The following is a 7,460-nucleotide window of genomic DNA, read 5'->3' as shown; positions in this document are numbered from 1 at the left end:
CCCATATGAAGATAAGGGAAAAGGAGAAGTTTAGTTTCTGTTCAACAAGTTCTCTCACGTCACTTTTGGGCCAAGAGAAGATAGAGTCCAAGTCTCTCACGTTCTGGATTCAGATTCGGACTACACAGACATACCTGACTCAAAACGCCAACAACTTTTTCATACGGACTCCGAATTGGGTGATTCTTTTTTTGTTGGAAATTAGATTTCGTTCTCTTTCCAACCCAATTGGATTCACCTTCAAATTTGTCCGGAGCGTTGAGATATCGACGAAACAATCTGACACTGCAACAGAATCCGAGTCAAACAACAAGTTCAAAGGTGTTGCATCACCTCCACTTGGGCCCACGAGCCTTATATGACCTAGGGTTAGTTTTAGGCTGCCTTGGGATGTCCTCCCACCTCCTTGGCCGCCACCCCTTTCTCCTATATAAGTAGATCCATCTAGTAGCTTTTTCCTTGGGATTTGTTTAGTTAAAAGTTAGCCATTGCAACTTCGTGTACTTCATTTGTGTCCAACGACCAGACCAAGACCGCTTACGGATCCCCACCATTATCAATACTTCATATATATTTGCAATATTCAGATTTCTTTATCATATTCTTGCTCGTTCTACGATTGCTTGCAGGAATAGACCTTCGTGGTCAGGCTGCCCGTGCTTCCGGCATCGTCAGTAACCTCAGGAGATTGGTTTAGCGATTCCTAAGGCGCACCGTCGTGCATGTTTGTAGTCGGATCGTCAAAGTTGTCTCCACCAAATCGATTGTTATCATCTCATCAAAGTATCGGGACCCTCACCTCTATCAAGTGGTATCAGTTTTCAGGTTGCTCGGTGAGAATTTCCAGTTTTCCCTATATTAGATTTATTTTCTTACCTATTGTCCAAGAAAAAGCCGCAAAAAAATTAGATCTATTCATCCTTTGTCCAAGCCAGTCTGAGCCTTTGCAATTTTCCTTTCATTGCTTGCATAGTTGAATTATCATTTGCATCATCCTGTCGAGTTGCTGGTCTTAGTGTCTAGTTCGTTTAGAGTTTCGAGTTATGTTCACATTAGTCACGCCGCCGCTGCATCGTTATCCCTTCCATTGTCCATCACCCATCCATCAATTTCCACCACATGCTACACATCATTCATTGTCATAATCATAGTTGAGGTCGTTCACATCTTCGCTTGATCCAATCTGTATCTTATCTACTTTGTTTTGGAAAGAGGGAGAGAGAACGAAAAGACAGAGAGAAAAAAAGTAAAAAAAAGTCAGAGAAAAAAGAGAGAAAGAAAAAAATGTGAGCAAAAAAAAGAGAAGAAAAAAATTTCGGATCTATCAATCTCGTATTTGAATTCGGATTGGAATCTGTTTTGTGCATGTTTCAGTAAAATAGGCATAACTTCCTCATACAAAGTCCGTTTTGACTCCACGAGTACTCAAAAGAAAGCTAGCGATGAACCACATCTAAATAGTTGCAGAAGCTAGTTCAATATTTGGCACCTCAAAATCGGCTTCTAAATAGGTCTTTTTACCCTCCGAAGTTCACGAACACAGGTTATTCCAGTTTTTCATGTCAGTTTTTGAATTCTTTGACTCCTCATATCAACTCGGAATTGAGTGATTCCTTTTGTGTTTGAAAGCTTGAGTCAATACAATTCTTGAAAAAATTATCAAAAAAATTGGCACAAACCTTTTCTAGAGGAAAGTTGGAGAGAAAATTGTTGATATATCCTGCTTGGCTGTTGTTTCACATCATTATCTTTGCGGCTATTGTGATCTTTACTTATATTTTGCTATCTAGAGCTATCTCATATCCTTTATTGATGCTAGTTGTGCTACGATGTGACCTCATTGGTGTTCTAGGCTCGTGTCTCTAGTCCGGTCTAGCCTAGAACCAGCACAGTGCCGTCATTGAGCGTTTATTCAACATTGCATCTCTGAATTAATTATTGCTAATCTTTTGCTACCAAATATAGCCAACCCAGCTCCACATATTTCTACACCATGTATACGTATGTTCCCCTGGCAATCGCTTTACACAATCTTCGAAGTTATTTGACACCGCTGGTTGCCTGTCACCACCTGCCGCATGGTAAGAACTTGTAAGATATTGATATTTGCTTTACTGTGAGCACTTTACAACCACACCCTAGTAGTTCATAGGAACATTATTCTTAAATTTTGTTTCTTGTTTCTACTAATTATGACATGTTCCAGTGATAGAAGTTCTTGGACGACAGACACATCTTCACCATCATGAGAGTTGGGACAACACACACAAGCACATGGTCAGGTTAACTTTTTACCGTCATTTGAGGGTAGATTTAATCCTGCTATTTATCTAGCTTGGGAGCTTGAAGTAGAACAAGTTTTTAGTCACCATGACTTTTCTGAACTTCAGCGAGTACAAGCTGCCACTAGAGCATTTACTGGTTTTGCTTCTGTTTGGTGGAGTGTACATTGTAAGAAAAACATTGATAACCAACCCACAACATGGAAAGATTTGAAATATGTAATGAGACTACAATTTTTCCCTCCTTACTATCGTCGTGAATTGCTTCACAAATTTGAACAGTTTAAACAAGGCAACAACACTGTTCATGCTTACTACCAAGAGTTCAAATCTTATATTCATCATTGTGACATAGAAGAATCTGAGAATGATACAATGAATAGATTTTTTGATGGTTTGAACCATGATATTCAGGAAAGATTTCAGTATATTCCTCATTGCATTACTGGTATGTATGTTCGTGCTTGTACCTTTGAGAGAAAGATACAGGAGGATGCATTGGGAGACTACAACAACTACTATTTCAGTTCATGCTCACCACCGCCGGTTGGTTCCTCCATTGTTGCACCTACTAGAGCAGCCCCACCTCGGGTTGTGAGCGCGACTTCATCTCAAGAGTATGGTACATTATCAACGTTCGTACCTACATCAGCTACGTCTTTGCGACAAGGTAATAGTAAAGGTATTGATGATATAACTTCACATGAGAATGATGAATGCCTAGTTAACTTGAATGCATCATGTGTTGAGTTACCTCTTGATTTGAGCACACCACCTATTTTAGAGAATCTTGTTACTATCATGAATGTGTCATGTGATCAAACAACTGAAATACCAACAATTTTGAGTGCATCCATTGAAATAACTATTGATGCAAAAGAACCAATGTTTAATCATTTTGATATGACCTCTAATCTTGGTGATGATTCTGTGTCAAATGACTTATTGCATGTTTGCTTATTTAAGCATGTTGTAGCATGTAAATTTGATGCAAGTAAGGTTTATTCACCAATGTTGGGATGGTTTAATGATGAACGAATAAGAGCTTCCCTTATATGTGCAAACTGAGTTGCAACATTTTCATGCCTTCTACTTCTTGTGATAATATTTCGGCTTCAGATTTTATGAACTATGAAAATTACTCATGTATACATGTGTCATTTGTGCAAAAACCAAGGGAAGTAAAAATGGATGACATATACATATACAACATGTACACCTTGTCTCTTTTGTTACCAACATTTCAGATTAAGCAACGCCGAGGACGGCTTTGTTTTCAAGAAGGAGAGGATGAGGAGGACATGACTACCTTGGATACCACCAAAAATATTGCATACATGTATATTTGTGAGGTGATTTCTAATGCAAACTATGCAATAATTTATTTATGTCATCTAGGACAAAAATACTTCACGAACTTTTGTGTTTTGTCTAATTGCAGGTGTATGGGACAATAGTACAATCCCCATATGAAGATAAGGGAAAAGGAGAAGTTTAGGTTCTGTTCAAAAAGTTCTCTCACGTCACTTTTGGACCAAGAGAAGATAGAGTCCAAGTCTCTCACGTTCTGGATTCAGATTCGGACTACACAGACATACCTGACTCAAAACGCCAACAACTTTTTCATACGGACTTCGAATTGGGTGATTCTTTTTTTGTTGGAAAGTAGATTTCGTGCTCTTTCCAACCCAATTGGATTCACCTTCAAATTCGTCCGGAGTGTTGAGATATAGATGAAACAATCTGACGTTGCGGCAGAATCCGAGTCAAACAACAAGTCCAAAGGTGTTGCATCACCTCCACTTGGGCCCATGAGCCTTGTACGACCTAGGGTTAGTTTTAGGCTGCCTTGGGAAGTCCTCCCACCTCCTTTGCCGCCACCCCTTGCTCCTATATAAGTAGATCCATCTAGTAGCTTTTTCCTAGAGATTTCTTTAGTTAAAAGTTAGCCATTGCAACTTCGTGTACTTCGTTTGTGTCCAACGATCTGACCAAGACCGCTTACGGATCCCCACCATTATCAATACTTCATGATGAGGACATCAATATCATTGTTACACCCACAGCCCCTACTGTTACATATACTGGACCAATTACTAGAGCTCGCGCACGCCAATTAAATTACCAGGTACTTTCGTTTCTTGGTAATGATTCTAATGTTCATGAGATTATGATGCTGCCTAAATTGGATACATTTGTTTTGCTTACAAATGAAGGGCCTAGCTTGGAGAAGGATGAACATTGGAGCAAGAACACACATGGAGTTGATGGCATGCGCAAGGGGATCAAGAACGGAGTTACAAGTGATGATTTCAGGACTTTAAAGCCACCATAAGGAGTGCATGAAGCCTTGGACGAAATATACAAGATGCCACTTCATAATATTCGTCCATAGGCTATTCTAGGTGCTGCGTCACCTTATTAATGGGCCAGGCCCATGTAATTTCGAAATACTTAAGTATAGGCTATTTTTAGAGTCCGTATGTGTGGGGAAACAAGAGTTAGGGTTGGTTTCGGACCCCACCCTCAAGGGCCACGAAATTCCCCCCTCTTCCTCCATATATACAGCCCTTAGGGCGTCGTTTAGACTTTGGGTTTTGTTTAGATCAAAAGTTCGCCATAGCTGCAACTTCGCGTACTTCGTTTGTGTCCAACGACCAGACCAAGACGTCACAGAACCCCACCTTGATCAATAAAGCTTTCATCTTATATTCGCAATATCCAGATTGCAATCTCAGTTTCTTGCTTGTTCTTCGTTTGCTCGCAGGAAACAGACCCTCGTGGTCAGGTTGATCGTGCTCCGGCGTGGTCAATAACCCTCGGAAGTTGGTTTAGCGATTGCTAAGGCGCGACGTCTCGCACGTTCGTAGTCGGATCGTCAAAGTCGACTCCCACAGAAAACGATAGCCACCATCTCATCGAAACATCGGGACCCTCGCCTCTATCAAGTGGTATCAGATTTCCAGGTTGCTCGGTGAGATTTTACAGTTTTTCGTAGATTAGATCGAGTCTGTTCTTCATACCTACAGTCCACGAAAAAGCCACAAAAATTTTTTAGGGTTAGTTCATCATATCCGAACCAATCTGAGCCTTTGCATAATCTTTTTAGGGTTTTTGCTTTGTTGAATTTGCGGTTGCATCGTCGTGTCAAGTTGCTGGTCTTAGAGTCCAGTCTTTTAGAGTTTCGAGTTCTGGTCATAAGTTGTCACACCACCGCCGCACCATCATCATCGCCCATCTACCACTTTTCCTTATCCGCCACCGCTCTGAATCCGTATCAATATTCCACCACCAATCTGTATCCATATACCACCACCGCTACCATATACCACCACCGCTGCCATATACCACAACCATATATCCACCACCAATCCGAGTTCTTCTCATATTAGGTTTGTTCTTGAGATCAATCTAAATTCCGATTCGTGTTTCCTTGCCTGCGTAGGTCTCGGAAAAAAAAGAGTCTGGAGACCCCCGGGCAGTTTTTAGGCCAAAATTTTCACGGGCAATTTTTTTCCCTATCCTATTTTAGGCTTTTCTGAGTCTTTTGAGCCACGTGCCATCATAGTGATTTTTTGTCGCACTTTTTCGTCGTCGCTGCCCTGATTTCCGAAAAAAAAGTGAAAAAAAATTTCGTGCCCATCCTATCAGTTTGACGAGGGAAGAGTTTTGAGACACTCGCCATTATAGTGATTTTTCGCAAAAAAAAGAGGAGCGCAAAAAAAAGGAGCGCAAAAAAAAGAGCGAAAAAAAATAGTTCCAGAGTGTGCTTTTCCCTTATTTACGTGCAGCGCCGTGATTTTGTTAGTGTTCTAGGCTCGCGTCTCTAGCACGGTCTAGCCTAGGACCAGCACAGTACCGTCGTTGAGCGTTTATTCAACTTTGCATCTCTGAATTGATTATTGCTGACCCTTTTTGCTACCATACTATAAGCCTTCCCAGCTCCACATACATCTACGTCGTGCGTTTGACTCTCCCTGGCAATCGCTCTATCCAAGCTTTTGAGAGTTTTGACTATAACGGTTGCCGATCACCGCCTGCTGCTGGGTAAGAACTGGTAAGAATTTGAGATTTGCTTGACGGATTTGTGACACCCGCCACCACCACCACTTGTTAGTAGTCTGTAGGATCATATTCTTGTGTGTTTCTATTGCTGCTAACCATGCCAGGATCACAATCCGACGAGACTGACTGGGAGAACTTGACGAACAAGGAGCTTCATGATACGTTTCAGCAAATGATGAGTGTACAGGTGCAAGATGTGATAAACAGATTTGAAGAGGCCATGGAGAAGATAGATGGCATGGAGAAGACGTTTGAAACAAAGCTCGATAACAAGTTTGCTGAATTGCTTTCGCGTTTTCCACCACCACCACCGGCTGCTCCTGCCGCACCTCTGCAACAACAGCAACAACACCGACTACCTCCACGTCGGGAAACAGCCCTCCGCCGAGCGAGCCGTGTCCCTCTTCAGTCGGGCCAAACTGCTGGTGCTGCTGTTGATACTTCTGTGGCTCCTACTGCTGATGTGGAGGAGGATGATTATGTGGGAGATTATGAGGATGAGGTTGATCAAAATCAGAACTACGTGCCACCACCAGCACAGCAACCACCAGGTCGTCCACATGCAAATAATGGCAATGGTAGGGCTCACCCTCAGGTACGAGATCATGACCATCTCCCTAAACTAAAATTGAATATTCCACCATTTGAGGGTAGATATGTTCCTGATATATATCTTACTTGGGAGTTAGAAACTGAACAACGATTTACATGTTTACAATATCCCGAGGAGAGACGTGTTCCTGCTGCTGTTTGTGCATTCACTAGTTTTGCATGTGTTTGGTGGTCTGAGCATTGTAGATTATTTCCTATTCCGGCTACTTGGGCTGCTTTGAAAACTGCTATGCGTACTCGTTGGGTTCCACCATATTATCAACGTGAATTACTTCAAAAATTGCAGCGCTTAAGACAGGGAAAAAATTCTGTAGAAGAATATTATCAGGAATTACAAACTGGCATGATTAGATGTGGTATTGTTGAGGAGAATGAAGCTATGCTTGCACGTTTTATGGGTGGATTAAATAGAGATATTCAGACGATTCTAGAGTATAAGGAGTATACTAATATCACTCGTTTATTCCATCTTGCTTGTAAAGCTGAACGTGAAGTGCAGGA

The sequence above is a fragment of the Triticum aestivum genome, chromosome 7A, assembly GCF_018294505.1.
Source record: "Triticum aestivum cultivar Chinese Spring chromosome 7A, IWGSC CS RefSeq v2.1, whole genome shotgun sequence".
NCBI lineage: Eukaryota > Viridiplantae > Streptophyta > Magnoliopsida > Poales > Poaceae > Triticum > Triticum aestivum.
The sequence above is the reverse complement of the archived record's forward strand: the minus strand, read 5'-3'. Positions refer to the sequence as shown.